The sequence below is a fragment of the Heptranchias perlo genome, unplaced genomic scaffold (assembly GCF_035084215.1).
Source record: "Heptranchias perlo isolate sHepPer1 unplaced genomic scaffold, sHepPer1.hap1 HAP1_SCAFFOLD_44, whole genome shotgun sequence".
Taxonomy (NCBI): Eukaryota; Metazoa; Chordata; class Chondrichthyes; order Hexanchiformes; family Hexanchidae; genus Heptranchias; species Heptranchias perlo.
Window position 1 is genome coordinate 11795768 of NW_027139453.1, and position 16680 is coordinate 11812447.

General features: G+C 44.0%; 1 non-coding gene across 1 annotated transcript; it reads right to left on the minus strand.

Moving 5' to 3' along the window:
* Positions 1–15737: 15737 nt before the first annotated feature.
* On the minus strand, positions 15738–15820 carry trnal-cag (transfer RNA leucine (anticodon CAG)). Its single transcript has one exon. It is a non-coding gene; the product is annotated as a tRNA-Leu (tRNA).
* Positions 15821–16680: the final 860 nt, after the last annotated feature.

The following is a 16680-nucleotide window of genomic DNA, read 5'->3' on the forward strand; positions in this document are numbered from 1 at the left end:
AATTGCTTGATGTTCCTGCATGCTAACTCTGTGTTTCTTGTCCGAGGACACACAGATCTGCCTGAACACCAACATTAAATATTTTTCACCATTTAAAAATATTCTTTTTTGTTATTCCTACCAAAGTGAATAACCTCACATTTCCCATTCAGCGTGGATAGAATCTCCTGACCTTGTAGACCTGCCCTTTTTCCATCAGCGGTCGGGACCAAGGCAGCGTGACATTGACCATTCGAAAAATGCAGCCTGCAGTACAGAAAGGACCAAGAATAGGGACATCTACCAATGTACACTTGTACGAATGGAGGAACACAGAAAAATCTGATCCACACTGCAGCTCGCAACCCTCCCAATAGCTGGTGTTGAAACGAAAGTGTCAGTCTGACGAACTTGATGTCTGTTGATGTAATAGAGTTTCCTTCATTTTGTAATAACGTTAGTTCTTAGCCCAAGTTTCGTTAGTATGAAGGATGAATCAAAATTCTCAGATAATTGGTAAAAGAAGCATAGAGGAAGTGAGGTGACTTTTTAAGCAACGAGTTGTTATGATCTGGAATTGCCAGAAAGGGTGGTGGAAGCAGATTCAATAGATTGTAAAGTTCATAGAATCATGTAATCATAGAAAGGTTACAGCACAGAAGGAGGCCATTCGACCCATCCAGCCCGTGCCGGCTCTTTGTTAGAGCAACCCGATGAGTCCGATTGGCCCGTTCTTTTCCCGTAGCCCTGCACGTTTTTTTTCCACTGCAAGTATTTCTCCAATTCATTTTTGAAAGCCACAATTGAATCTGCTACCATCACAGTTTCAGGCATCTCATTGCAGGTCATCACTACTCATTGCATAAACACGTTTTTCCTCCTGTCGCCTTTGCTTCTTTTGCCAATCACCTTCGATCTGCGTCTTCTGTTTCTCGAACTTTCCGCCAATATGAACAGTTTATCTTTATTTACATTATCAAAACCCTTCATGACTTTGAACACTTCTATCAAATCTCCTTTTAACCTCCTCTGCTGGAAGGAGAACAACCCCAGCTTCTCCAGTCTATCCACGTAACTGAAGTCCTTCATCCCTGGAACCATTCTAGTAAATCGCTTCTGCACCCTCTCTAAGGTCTTCACATCTTTCCTGAAGTGCAGTGCCCAGAATTGGACACAATATTCCAGTTGTGGCCGAAGCAGTGTTTTATAAACGCTCAACATAAATTCCTTGCTTTTGCACTCTATGCCTCTATTTACAAAGCCCAGGATTCCGTGGGCTTTTTAACCACTTTCTCAACCTGTCCTGCCGCCTTCAAAGATTTCTAAACATATCCCCCAAGATCGCACTGTTCCTGCACCACCCCCGCCTAGAATTGTATCATTTAGTTTTTTATTGCCTCTCCTCGTTCTTCCTGCGAAAATATATCACTTTGCACTTCTCGACATTAAATTTAATTTACCATACGTCCGCTCATTCCACCAGCCTGTCTGTGTCTTCCTGAAGTCTTTTACTATCCACCTCACTTTTCACTACGCTTCCAAGCTTTGTGTAATTTGCAGATTTTGACATTGTGCTCTGTACACCCAAGTCCAAGTCATTAATATATATGCAAAAAAGTCGTACAATGCTCTGGGGAACACCATATTATTCCTACCTCTGGTCTGAAAAACAGCCACTCACCACTTCTCTCTGTTTCCTATCACGTGATCAATTTCGTATCTCTCTGGCCACTGCGCAGCTTATTCCATGGGCTCAAATTTGGTGACAAGCCGATTATATGGCACTTCATCAAACACTCTTTGGAAGTCCATATACACAACATCAAACGCATTACCTTCATCAACCCTCTCTGTTACCTCATCAAAAACTAAATCAAGTTATTTAAACACGATTTGCCTTCAACAAATCCGTGCTGGGTTTCCTTTATTAATCCACACTTGTCCAAGTGACTATTAATTTTGTCCCATATTATCATTTCTGAAAGCTTCCCCACGACCGAGGTTAAACTGACTGGCCTGTAGTTGCCGAGTTTATCCTTACGACCTCTTTTAAACAAAGGTGTAGCATTTGCAATTCTCCGATCCTCTGGCATCACTCCCACATATCAGAAGGATTGCAAGATTATGGACAGCACCTCTGCAATTTCCACCCTTCCTTTCCTCAGCAACCTAGGATACATCCCATCAGGATCCGGTGAAATATCTACTTTAAGTACAGCCAGCCTTTCGGATAGTTGAAGTCCCCCATTATCACTACTCTATAGTCCTTGCACATCTCCGTGATTTCCCTGCAAATTCACTCCTCTGTATCCTCCCCACTAATTGTTGGCCAAGAGAATAAAATCAGTGATGCAATGACACCTATATTGTTTCTTAACTCTAACCAAATAGACTCTATCCTTGATCCCTCAAAGACACCCTCTCGCTCCAGCCCTGCAATATTCTCCTTAATCAATGCTGCCACCCCCGCCACTACCTCCCCCTACACACCTCTTCCTTGTCTTTCCTGAACACCTTGTATCGAGGAATATTTAGTACCCATTACTGCACTTTTTTGAGCCAGGTCTCTGTTACCTCTACCACATCATATTCCCATGTGAATAATTGCGCCTGCAGCTCACCAACCTTATTTACCACGCTTCGTGGGTTTAAACACATCCACTCTAAATCTATCTTGGACCTTCTCGTCTTCTCTCTTAGTCTGATCCCACATAATAATGTGTTATTTCTTACTCTACTGCTATCTCTCTCTCTCAATCCTTTGTGCACCTCGTTTCTCCTTTCTAATGCTACATCCTGGTGCCCATCCCCCTTCCAAATTAGTTCAATTCCCCCCATCACTTGTGAACCTTCCCATGTGTACATTGGTACCAGCTCGTTTGTGGTACAACCCATCCATCTTGAACATGTTCCCTCTCTCCCAGAACTGGTCTCAATGCCCCAAGTATCTGAAACCCTCCCTCTTGCACATGTCTTCAGTCACACATTACCCTGTCTTATCTTCCTATTTCTCTACTCACTCGCGTGTTGCGGTGGGAGTCGTCCAAAGGTTACAAACGTTGAGGCCCAGCTTTTTTACTTCCTCCGAGCTCCTGAAACCCTCGCCGAAGGACCTCATACCCTTTCTTTCCTGTGTCGTTGGTACCCACATGGACCACGATATCTGGCTGTTCCGCTTCCCCACGCAGAATGTTCCACACTCTCTCCATGATGCCCTCTACCCTGGCAATAGGGAAGCAACACACCAAGTGGGACTCGCGGCGACGGTCAATGAAACGCCTGTCTGTGCCCCTTACTATCGAATCCCAAATGAATACTGCAATTCTACACGTCACTGTGCTCCCCCGTGCAGTCCTTTGCCCCATGGTGCCATGCTCAGGACTGCTCTCCTTCGAGGAGTCATCACCCTCACTGACATTCAGTGATGAACACCGGTTTGGCAATGGCACGCATCCAGCAGATTCCTGCAGTGCCTGCCTCTTCCTATCCTTTCGGATGGCCACCAACTTGCTGTCCTGAACTTTCTGTGGCTGCGGGGTTAAAACCTCCTGGAAGGTCCGATCCAGGAAATCTTCAGCCTCCATTATGCTCTGCATTGACTTCAGCTGCCCCGAAATCTCAGAATCCCTCAGCTTGAGCTCGAGGAACTGGAGGCATTTCCTGCACACTTGGCCCTCCAGGACATATGAAACGCCCTGAAGTTTCCACATGGAGCCAGAATTGCAGGCGATGGGTCTCAGCTCCCGTCTATTGCATTCAGTTTTTTTTTCTCATCTCCCTTAGGACACTCCATTATTATTAATTTACTTATTGTTTACTTAACACGATTAACCTCCCCTTTTATTCCGGGTCTCTCAGAGATCTTCCTCGCTGCTCACTGTCTTTCCCCCTCCACACCTAATGCCCCCTCTCACCAAATTCTCAAGTTTCCACTCTGTTCACAATCCACTCAATTCCCTCTGTGCTTCAGCGTGCACCTTTTACTTGAGACACCTTTTGAGAACAGCAGTTACAACTATTCAATCAGCTTCCAGCTCACAGTAATTACCCTCTATTCAGACAATCACCTACAGCTGATTAACGGCTAATTGCCACTGACTTGCAGTTTCTGTTAACTGTTAATGAACTTGCATTTTCTGTTCACTTTTACTGAACTTGCAGTTTCTGTTAACTGTTACTGAACTTGCATTTTCTGTTCACTGTTACTGAACTTGCAGTTTCTGTTAACTGTTACTGAACTTGCATTTTCTGTTCACTGTTACTGAACTTAGAGTTTCTGTTAACTGTTCGTGAACGTGCAGTTTCTGTTAACTGTTACTGAACTTGCATTTTCTGTTCACTGTTCCTGAACTTACAGTTTCTGTAAACTGCCACTGACGTGCAGTTTCTGAACTTGCAGTTTCTGTTAACTGTTACTGAACTTGCAGTTTCTGTTAACTGTTACTGAACCTGCAGTTTCTGTTTACTGTTACTGAACTTGCAGTTTCTGTTAACTGTTACTGAACTTGCAGTTTCTGTTAACTGTTACTGAACTTGCAGTTTCTGTGAACTGTTACTGAACTTGCAGTTTCTGTTAACTGTTACTGAACTTGCAGTTTCTGTTCACTGTTACTGAACTTGCAGTTTCTGTTAACTGTTACTGGACTTGCAGTTTCTTTTCAAATTGTAAAGCTCTATTTTGAATTATAAACTAAATTTTAATTTCAATTCACCGATTACTTTAACAGATCCCACCTCTCACCAACATCACATGAGCTGTATAATCTGGTACAGAAATAGTCATCAAATTGCTGAGTTTAACTTTAAATGTGCACCGTGTGGTCAGGACAATGTTGCAGCCAAAAGACACATTGAAAAGGTGAAAGTGTCAGATGGTGAACCTGACAAATAAATATATAAACCCAAAGTACCCGTTCCAGGGTGGGTTGGAACCGCCAACCTTTTAATTAATAACTAAGCACGCTGAACGATTGCAGCACAGAGACAATTGAACACATCAGTCACTAAAAATTTACAGAGCTATGGGCAAAGAGCAGGGGAAAAGAATGGGACTCATTGGATAGCTCTTTCGAAGAACCGGCATCGGTAAAATGGGCCAAATGGCCTCCTCCTGTGCTGTGCTTAACATGATACTATGATAATTAAGATATAATTCATGTATGTGAAGCAATTTTGGGCGGGATATGGCGTTTCAGAAATGTAAGTGCTGTGTTTTTTTGTGTTGATTTTTATTGTATTTCCGTTACATCAGGTCAGGGACTCTTATAAATGATTGGGTGTAAAAAAGTTCCAGGCCATGTAGGGCACTTTACCAACCAGTGTGTGAAACGACCTGGGTAGAAAGTAGATTTTGTGCTAACAGCACCATTCAAGCCGAAGTCAGACGCCTGATCCTTTAGACCACGCAATCACTGATAGATACTCGTCAGCAAATGATGTTAAACCCGGAGCAGAAGTGATTGCACACTCCGATTGTATCTGGCTCTTGCTTTCACTTTATTGATGTTGTTCATTCCATGCCTTCTCTCTTCTTTTAGCATGTTAGCTCTAGAAATGAAGCCCTGTGCTTGGTTTGAATTTTTATGGCTTTATTCACCTCCATCGCTACTTTTAGTGATTTGTGTGTCTGTACCCCGAGATCCCTTTGCTCCAGTGCCCCATTGAGTCCCTTATTATCCAAGAAATATGTGGCCTCCTTAATCTACATACCAATGTCCACCACCTCACACTTATCTTTATTGAAATTAATTTGCCAATTACACGCCCATTCTGCAAGTTTATTAATGTCTTCTTTCATTTTGACGCATTATTCCTTTGAATTAACTACACCTCCTAATTTGTTGTCATCTGCAAATTTTGAAATTGTACTTCCGATTCGCGAGTCCAAATCTTTCATGTAAATTGTGAACAACAATGATCCCAGCACTGATCCCTGTGAAATACCACTTCCCACCCTTTGCTAGTCTGAGTAGCTACCCTTAGCACCTACTCTCTGTTTTGGGTTTTGTAGCCAGTTTGCTATCCACGCTGCTACCTGTACCCTAACTCCACATGCTCTGACCTTACTCATGAGTTTACAATGTGGCACCTTATCAAAGGCCTTTTGAAAAACCAAATATATTACATCTACTGCATTGCCCTTGTCTACGATTTCTGTTACTTCTTTAAAGAATTCAATAAGGTTGATCAAGCATGATTTTCCCTTCTGAAATCTGTTCTGACCACTCTTTATTATATTTTCGTTTTCCAGATGATTTTCCTATTACATCTGTGAGCAAAGATTCCATTATCTTTCCTACCACCGAAGTTAAGCGAACTGGTCTGTCGTCCCCTGAACTTGTTCAATCCCTCTTTTTAAATACAGGAAGAACATTAGCTGTCCGCCAGTCCTGTGGCACTATTCCCTTTTCTAATAATTTTATACACATGTAATAATTCCTCTGCTATCTCTTCCCTAACATATTTTAATATATGTGGATGCAATCCACCTGGATCAATAGTTTCATCCTCTCTGTGGTTGAATTGTTTATCAATTATTTATCCCCCCCGCCCCCTACCGTCCTTTTTACTTTAAATGTCTTTAGATCCATTTTAATCCATTCATCTGATATCATACCCACTTTACTCCCTGGTAAATACTGAGACAAAGTAACTATTAAATATTTCTGCCATTTCACTGTCATTACCTGTGAGCTGATCTTGTGCATCCCTTAGTAGCCCTATCCCTATCCTGATTTTTCTTTTGTTATTTATGTGTTTGTAGAATGCTTTAACTATTTCTTTTTATATTCCTTCATACTTTAATTTCATAGTTCCTCTTTGCTTTCTGAATTGTTTTTTGACATCTTTCCGAACCTTTTCTTATTCCCCTTAGTCAACCTTTCCTTTTTTGTCTGTACACTTGGAAGATGCCTTTTTCTGCAGTTTCAATTTCATCTTCAGCTCCTTATTCATCCAAAATGTTTCATTATTGGCTGGATTTCTTTTGTTTTTTAGAGGAATATATTTCCCCTGGACTCTATTGATCACCATTTAAAATATTTCCCACTTTTTTTCTATCTCTTTGTCTTTCAAAATTTTTTTCAGTTTAACTTCCCTAGTTCCATTCTCATCCCCTCAAAATGTGCTTTTTTTACCCAATCTATTACTTTGGTCTTTGTCTTACTTACGTTTTTCTCAATCATTATTTTAAACCTTATTATGTTATGATCGCTATTGCCAACATGTTCCACTATGCGTCCTTCTCTTAACTGCTCCTGTTCCTTTCCCATTAATAGATCCAGCAGTGATTCCTCTCTTGTCTGGCATCTCACATACTGAGTAAGAAAGGAATCCTGTACACACTGTAAAAATTCCGTCTCCCTTCCCCCTTTCCAGACCTCTTCTTGCCAGTTCATTTTGGGGTAGTTGATAAACTCCGATGATTATTATTCAATGTTTTTTACTCATTTCATAGATTTGTCTCCCTATTTCTTCCTCCACTTGCCTTCCATTCTTAGGTAGTCTGCAGAATATACCTATTTCCGTGGTCGATCAATTGTTATTCTTTGCCTCAACCCACATGGATTCCCTTTCTATCCTAATATTATTCATGTCCCTTTTTTCTATTGCTATTTTTTTGTCTCTAATTACTACAGCTACTCCTCCCCTCTCTATCCTTTCTAAATACGTCATATCCTGAAATATTTAACTGCCATTTCTGTTCTTTCTGTAGCCATGTTTCAGTTATCCCGATAGCATCTGGCTCCTCGCTTCGAATTACTGCCCCCAGTTCCCCCGTTTTGTTTTGGGATGCTGTACACAATGCTGTACAGGCAAAATAATTTGATTTTAATATTTGCTCCCCCTTGCTTCATTATTAACAGTCATTTTGTACTGATATTCTTCACCTAAATTCATAGAGTCATAGAGTTATACAGCACGGATAGAGGCCCTTCGGCCCATCGTGTCCGCGCCGGCCATCAGCCCTGTCTACTCTAATCCCATATTCCAGCATTTGGTCCGTAGCCTTGTAGGCTATGGCATTTCAAGTGCATTTGTATTTGTTCCCTGACTATTTAGTTCCTTTCCGTGTTCTGGCCTTTACTCTCATATCCTATTCCTTTTATCTTCAGACTTATGTCATTTTCACGCGATCTCTCCCCGTTTTACTAGTTTAAGGTCCTATCCACAAACCCTTTTATCCTTTCCGCTAGGACATTGGTCCCATTCTGTTCAGGTGGAGCCCGTCCTAGCGGTAAAGCTCCAACCTGTCCCAATACTGATGACAGCATTGCATGAAATGGAACTCTTCCTTCCCACACCAGTCCTTCAGCCACGTATTCACCTTCCTGATCTGCCTATCCCTGTGCCAATTAGTATGTTGCTCGGGTAACAATCCCGAGATTATCACCCCTGAGGTCCTGTTTTTTTTTTCCATTTAGTTACTAACCTCATATATTCCTTTCGCAGGACTTCCTTCATTTTCTTCCCGCCGTCATTGGTCCCAAGATGGCCCACGAAAACTTCTTCCCCCTTCCATGTTCCTGTCAGGAATATAAGATATTGAGAACAGGATTTAATATTCTTCAGGATAATGCATATAAACAGCAGGAATGTTGTTGGTAAAGTTGGATAAGGGCCGCTTTTGGGTGCAGCTGGCGTAATGCGCTATTAACAGCGCCCAATGACCCTTGCACAGGCAGGCCGCAAGGTTCAGCTGGGCCGAGGAATTCGCTCCCATCAGCGTTCCATTCCGGGCCTGACACGTGGAATCAATGCAATTCATACAGTCCACCACCAGGGGAGCTCAATCTCTGAAACGCAGGATGGTTCTTCGAAATTTCGAAAAGGCAGCTGGTACATTTTATTTGCTCAAAAAATAACAGCCTACTGTCTGCACGGAGTCTGAACGGAGATGAGCCATTGCACACGTAAAACACAGATGCAGGTTGCATCCCTATGTTTGCACACTGATGTTTAAACATTGAATAAAGGTTGTGCACTACTAAATCCCACATCCTCCAATCTGCACGCCAGACATCACCAATCTGACGATCTGAGTTGGTACCAGGTCTGGAGAGTCCATGCACCAAGGTTCTCTGCTGATGATGGGAGATTTTCTTCCAAAAGGTGGACAGAAGGAGTGACATCCTATATCCGCTGAGCGGGAGGGGTGTGGGGCGGTGCAAGAGGTCCTCCAGAAATATATATCCAAAAGGCAGAGGGAGGCCGTGGGGGACGAAGTCAATGCCAGGCGCACAGCAGCATGAACATGGAAGCAGTGCAGGAAGAAGTTCAATGCTCTGACTTCAGTCGTCAAGGTGAGTGAGGTCAACTCTCAAGTGGCGTCTCCTATGAACTGCACCAAGCAATACATCCCCCATCCCCCACACACCAACAAACTCTTTCCATCAGTACTCAACTCTTCGAACCAGAGGCTTTCTCTCGCCCTCACACATTACCACTGTTGCATGCCGCCCACCCACAACTCACAGGTCACACAAACTGTCAGCTATTCAAACATGACAGGTACATCACACAGACACATGTCCTGCTTTCTTGCAGGAATAGGCGGCACATATCAGGAGGCAGCAAGTGACAGTGGCATTGAGCCCGCCGAGCCTGTTCCACCATTCAATGAGATCATGGTGGACCTGTGATCTAACTCCATATACCCACCTTAGCCTTAATACCATTGGTTCACAGAAATCGATCAATCTCAGATTTTACATTCACAAGTGAGTTACATCAACTACCGTCTGCAGAATTGCGTTACAAACTTGTCCCACCCTTTGCGTGTAGAAGCCGAGGTTTTGTGGATGCAACACACGTGGAGAAAAGAAAATGTCTCCAGATGTTGTACAGATTGAAGCTGAATTTGAATTTATCCCAATTCACGCCATGTTATGAATGCAGAATGGAAATGCTCCTGCATTGGGCGGTAATCGAACGCCAGCTTCCTCGAAGGCAGGCAAGAAATCGACCCCGAAAACACCAATGCCCATGCGGCAGTTGGCTGCATGTGTCTACTTGGAAACCTGTCTGAAAGAACATACAGTTTCACATTCCGAAAATATGAGTGTTTGATGAGACCATCTCTGGTGGCGCAATCGGTTAGCGCGCGGTATTTATATAATAGCATCAGGCTCGAGAAATACCAAACTTGTGAATTCGAGTTTCACCTGGAGCAGTTTAACGTGTTGCTTCTGAATATTTCCACCGGAGTTCAAGCTGCAGTTGGTCTGCTCCATAAAGCATCTCCTTCTTCGTGTTCTCAGGTGGGCACTTCGGGTCCTCTGGCCGGCCGTATTGCAATAGCAGGTGTGAGTTTAGTTGTTAATAGGCGGGAGAGGGGGCGATTGGCGACAGCATGAAATGGGAAAGTGGACGGCGCGAGATCTTTATATCTAAAGAACCGAACACACAATTCTTCTTTATGTGAAATAGACATTGTTCTGTTTGAAGTGTCGTGTAGGAAAATGGGGATCGGGCGGGAAAATAGAGTCGAGCTCGAAGATCAGCCATGATCTCATTGAATAGCGGAGCAGGCTCGAGGGGCGGTAAGGCCTACTCCTGCTCCTATTTCTTATGTTCTTATGCAACAGCTGACCCGCCCCTGGTTGCTTGGCGGTTTGTTTTGCAACATCCTGCCCCGCCTATCGCTTGATCCAGTTTGTTGCTCCCACTTTCACATTCAACTTGTTTCACTTCCTGGTCATGTGATACAAATGGCGGGGTGCAGAAGGTTCATCGCCCGCAGGAAGATGAACGGTGGAAGGAAAGAGAGCAGCGATTTTGCTTCGCCACCAAAGATGAAACGCTCACTTTTCCTTTATTTTTCGTTGTTCTCTCTTGGAGGAAACTTTGCGGAAAGTGATTCGAACTTCAGTGACTGTAAATTCACCAGAGGTTCTGGCTGCACAAGATGAAATTGGCGACATCGGCATCTGAGAGGCTGAAATGATTAACATTGTTTCCGAGTTTCGGTAAGAGGCAGCACGGATTGATTTGAAGCGCTGAATGTCTCTGCATTCTACCGCCCACGGAGATGATGCTGGAAGTGTCTGCAAGGAGTGGGTGGGGGTTAGAAAGTATCGAATTTATTCGAGCAAAGAAATCAGATCAGCGCAACTAAACTCAGTGTTAACCATCCAATTGACAAGCTGCAGATAACTGCACCAATCCAAACATTTCCAGGTAACTATGGAAAAGACTCACTTTGAAGCAGTTTCTACACTAAACTGCAATTTCTGTACAAACAAGGGACGGGTGGTGTGAACGGGCAATCAGTGGTTTTCTAACTGATCATCTCCTGTCCAAATGTTTCTGGTAAAAATGGTGATCAGACAAGAACAAAGCCCTTTGCTGAGAATGTTAACCAAAGGTCAACATATTGACAATACTTCGCAGGCATCGTCTGTCCCGCAGTTACTTCTCTGCTGGAAAGGCAGAACTTGCCAGCTGTTTTAAAATTGACAGCGTGAACAAGGATTTGAATCCTGAACCCTGAAATCATTTTAACGTCTGAAGCTCCACCGATTGAGCTATCCAGGCTTAGCACTGCAGCAGTTTCCATCATACAGATTCATGGTCGGTCTCTGAATGTTCCATTGTGGGCGTCGAACTCGGGTGAGGGTTCGTTTTATTCAATTCTCAGTAACGTTTTGAGGAGAATCCTTGTTTGTGTTGAACCTGATGTAAGAAACATGGAGAGGAAACTCGTGAGTTTACAATTCTTCTTGTTTGTGCCAAATGTCTTCTCATTCGTTGGCACCAATTAAAAAAAACACTTTACCCAGTGGCTCAAAAGCTAAACTTCTACCACACGGGATCTGGAAAAGGTCTCTCGACCTGTCAACGGACCAACAACTGAAAGCGGAATAATTCCACCCGTTACTCAGTGACACCGGGAAAAACTTTAACCTTCCGAATTTTCCTACACGACACTTCAAACAGAAGAATGTCTGTTTCACGAAAAGAAGAATTGTGTGTTCGGTTCTTTAGATTTAAAGATCTCGTGTCGCCTCCTTTTACATTTTAACGCTGTCGCCAATTACCCTCTCTCCTGCCTATTAACAACTAAACTCACACCTGCTGTTGGAAGACGGCCGGCCAGAGAACCCGAAGTGCGCACATGAGAACACCAAGAAGGCAGTGTTTTTGGACCACACCAGCTGTCCCTTGAACTCCCGTGGAAATTTTCAGAAGCAAAAGGTTAAACTGCTCCAGATAAGACTCAAACTCACAACCTCGGAATTGCTCAACCCTGATACTGTTATATAAGTAGCGCGCCCTAATCGATTGCGCCACTGGAGTCACGCAACTGAGTGGTGATTGGTTTTATATTCGGTCATTGTTTCAGGTATGGGCTGTTCAAAGTTTGTTTAATCGTAATTATCATAATTATTTCCAGCTCCTCCTGCCCACTGGTGCTCGGTGCTTCACCCTGTGAGATACCCTCAGTCTCACTATATACATCCTCTCGAGAGGGTGAACCTGGGCTGGTGATGGAAACGGTGATTCGGGTGCAGCAATGGAAGCTTCGGAGTTAGCGAGCTTAATGACGTATCCTTACTTCTTTAAATGGTGGGAGACCTTATAATTAACAACAGCTAACATTTATATCGCGCCTTTAACTAAATAAACTGTCGCAAGTCGCTTCACAGGAGCGTAATCAGATACAATTTGACACAGATCCACAAAAGGAGATATTCGGACAGGTGACCTAAAACTTTGTCAAAAAAGGTCGGTTTTAAGGAGCGTCATAAAGGAGGAGAGAGAGGCGGACGGGTTTAAGTCGGGTATTCCAGAGTTTTGGGTTCAGGCAGCAGAAGGCATGACCGCCAATGGTGGAGCGATTAAAATCAGGAGTGCACAATACACCATAATTTGAGGAACGCAGTGATCTCGGAGGGCTGTCGGGCTGTGGGAGGTTAAATCGATAGGGAGAGGCGAGGCCACGGAGGGATCTGAACACGAGGATGAGAATTTGAAAATCGAGGCAATGGCGGACCGGGAGCCAATGTAGATGAGCGAGCACAGGGGTGATGGACAGTTTTAAAGCTAAGCAACGTGTGCAGGATCGGAGGGACAGGGTGACTCGGGAGAATGGGCCTGGGGCAGTGAGAACATCTCTTGAGCATTAAGATTTTCAGTAGCTGAGAGAGGCAGGGAGATGAGACCAATGTGTCTATTTACCGTGGCATCTGCAAAATCCATCGTCTCTCAATACCCAACATCTTTCTTCCCCTCTCCCTGCTTTCCTGGTAAAGGTTTATTTTTCAGTCTCTGTATTTGCTTCGAACATCTAATTCCCTCGGCTTCTGGAGGAACAGAGGAAGCTGGAGGAAAATAACAGAGAGAAGCAGAAGGAGATGGCAGGTGAACCTGGCAGAAAATGTGAGTGTTACTTGCTTCAAATGAGGCAGGAGCGGCCGGCGTTGCCTTGCACCTTTCCAAGGAGATGCGTTGATCAGGTAGGAGTGTTTTGGAAATGGAAACAGTTACAGCAGCAGCTTGTGATAGTATTTCCCCTCACTGTCCATTCCATGTTCATGCCTACCCGCACTTGGTGATTACATTCTCTGAACAAGTCTTTCGTGTTCTTACAATAAATGTCATTTTGTTTGAGCAGCTTGTCTGGGGCGAAAGTGACCTAAATTTCAAAGGGAGAAGCAGGAAGGACAGCGTTGGTCGGCTTGCTTGCAGGAAAATTGCAGCAGGTTCCCTGGTGATCTCGTGGTCAGGATTCAGATGCAGGTCGGGTTGGTTTTTTTGAAGGAACAAATCAACAAGGCCGAAAATCCCATCCAGCCGAATGCATCAAAAATTTTCCGGTCTTTGTAAAGGACTGAACGTCAGGGCTGGGATTGGAACCCACGTCTCCACGAGACGTGAACGCAGCGCCTCAGACTCCCGACTCCTGGCTGCAGTGGTCACATTCTCTCATTTCCAGATAAAAACCCAAATAAATTTTCACTCATTCCGGACTTCGTTAAATGCTTCCTGTGGGCTGAGTGACTGGGATGCAATCTCCCCAGTATTTCCTGCCCATCTGCTCGGTGCATGGGGAGGTTTGACCGGACCGTGGCATCTTGTTTCCCAGGGTGGGGCAGGAATGCAAGGCTGCATTCGCTGCTTTCCACCGGCAGTGGGTGAATGGAGAGAGCGGGGCCGGACTGGCGGCCTCAATGTTGCTGCTTGTCGCGGCCTAACTCACTCCGGGAGCTGTGGAACAGAGAAAAACTGATGGCTTTGTTGCCGCTGATAAAATCCGGTTACAACCTTTCGTTATGAACAGAAGCAGCGCGGCAGGATCATTGAATGATCTCTCACAAATCAACTGAATGTGCAGCTTTGAGAGGGGTTTTCTGCATCATCAGGGCAGGGAATGGGAGTGAGGGAGAGACACTGCCGGTATCTGTGTAGTGTTTGTCTCTGTGTAGAACTGTACAGAGAAAGAAAGAATACACCGAACCTGTGAGATATTGTGTTTTATTCATATTTAACCTCAAAATGAATTCTTCAACTTTTGAATTTTTGCGTCCTTAATGAGGAATGTTTTCAAAATAATTCCACGCAATTTCAAACCCGGGACTTTTTTGTATATTAGGCGAGAGTGATAAACATTATACTACGGAAACTCAGCTCTGTAAATTATTATAGGAACAACAAAGAAGAAAATAGCGGTCTGCAAATGTTTTCATTGCGGGAGGCGGATTCGATTCCCGTTTCGGAGAATTCACTTTTACAAAACAGTTTATTGTATTAATTACGAGAAACTCAGCAAACTCTTTAAAGCAGATGAATAATTCTTCTATTCGCCATTAATCAACCGATAACTTTGTGCTTCAGACTGAAGGAAATCCGAACATGGTTACCGAGTCAGTCAAAGCTTAAATAAGTTTTTGTGTTTTGCATGTGATGAATTGTTAAATTCCCCACCTCACTACAACATAACGGTAATTACTGCTCCACTCTATCATACAACCCCAACTAGTGCCGCCTCATTGAAAGAACATTAACTAGTGCCCCCCACTATTGTACAACCTCAAGTGGTGTATATACAAAGTGTGAGTGTGTTTATTTGACTGTGATATTTATGTAATAGCAGTCTCCAATCCCTCCGTGTCTATGGAAAGTTTGTTAGTGACGAAAGTCGAATCGCGCCCTGATAACACTGGATCGTCAATGTCCGGGCTCAGGCCACTTGACCACGCTCTCTGCCTCTGTTGTCCAATTGAAATTGCTGACTCACCGCGGGTGTGGCTATGGTGATATCGTTTTATCCACATGAACGGATTTTAATAGAAAACATCTCCCACACACAATACAGCGAAATGGACTTCACATGTGTGTATTTCATAACATCTTTCACCATTCACTAACCAAGGAAGTAAAACACTCACAATGACGGAACATCACTCGCACACTCTGCTTTTCATCTTATCATTTTACCAACAACACAAAAAGGTTAAAGTTCACATGCAAACGGCATGCAAATATGAGTATTGAGATCACAGGTCCAAAGACTGTGTTCATTACTCATTTTTATTCAGTGGCCAAGGTCTTGGACAACACTGGTCTGTTTCACAATGGATTGATGGGACGGGCCGTGTTCTGCTGAACCCCAGGACGAAACATTCTAACAAAAATTGAAATAAACCTGCCGTGGAAGGATGGCGGATTGGTTTTCTGGAAAGAACAAATTAACTGGGCCCAAAAATCGCCTGCAGCCGAAAGAAGTAAAAGTCGTTCTGTGTTTGCAAAGGTCGAAATGTCAGAAGTGGGATTCGAACCCACGCCTCCAGAGGAGACTGCGACCTGAACGCAGCGCCTTAGACCGCTCGGCCATCCTGACTCGACAATTGCTACTTTAGTGACGCTGATTTTCCACAGAGGCCCAGTGACCGTTTAACTCTGGTTCTCGGTCATTCCTGGAGGGAGACCGGGTGAAAAGGATACCAGTTTCCCAGATTTCCCTGTGCCTGTGCTCGGTCCATGGGGAGGTTTGGTCGCGCGGTGGAATATTGTTTCCCGGGGAGGGGCAGTAACGCGCGGTTTGAGATTGGATTCGGAGCTTTCCGTCCGCAGCGGTTGATTGGAGCAAGCGAGACCGGACAGGCGGTCTGAATGTTGCTGCTGTCGTGGCCTCACTCACTCAGCGAGCTGAGGAACAGCGAGAAACTGATGGGTTCGTTACTGAATCCGAAATGCGGCTTAGAACTGTTGTTAATAACGGAGGCAGCGCTGCAGGATCCTTTAATGATCGCTCAGAAATCAACTGAAACCTGTCGGAATGTGAATATAATTTTACTTTTCCAAAATAAATGGAACGACATTCATTGTGGAAACAGGGAAAGAGTCTGGTGTCGCTCACTGAATAAATATCCATGTCACAGTGAGCCAGCTCTCTTGCAACAAGTGAGTCCTCCCTTCAGACCTTGTCTGTCAAGAGGGATTCTGATTTCCGTAAAGCCAATCTCGGATTTTATCGTTAAATATTGCGGATGATGGAAATCTGAAATAAAAAACGAAAATTCGTCAGGCTTTTGACGAAGGGTCTTCAACCTGAAATATTAACTCTGTTTCTTTCTCCACTGATGCCGCCTCACTTGCTGACCTTTACAGCATTTTCTGTTTTTATTTAGGTTTTTTTTATATTTTGTTCCTGCGCCTGCTATTGGACCGCTGGGTAAACCGTGAAGCATCTGCCATGCT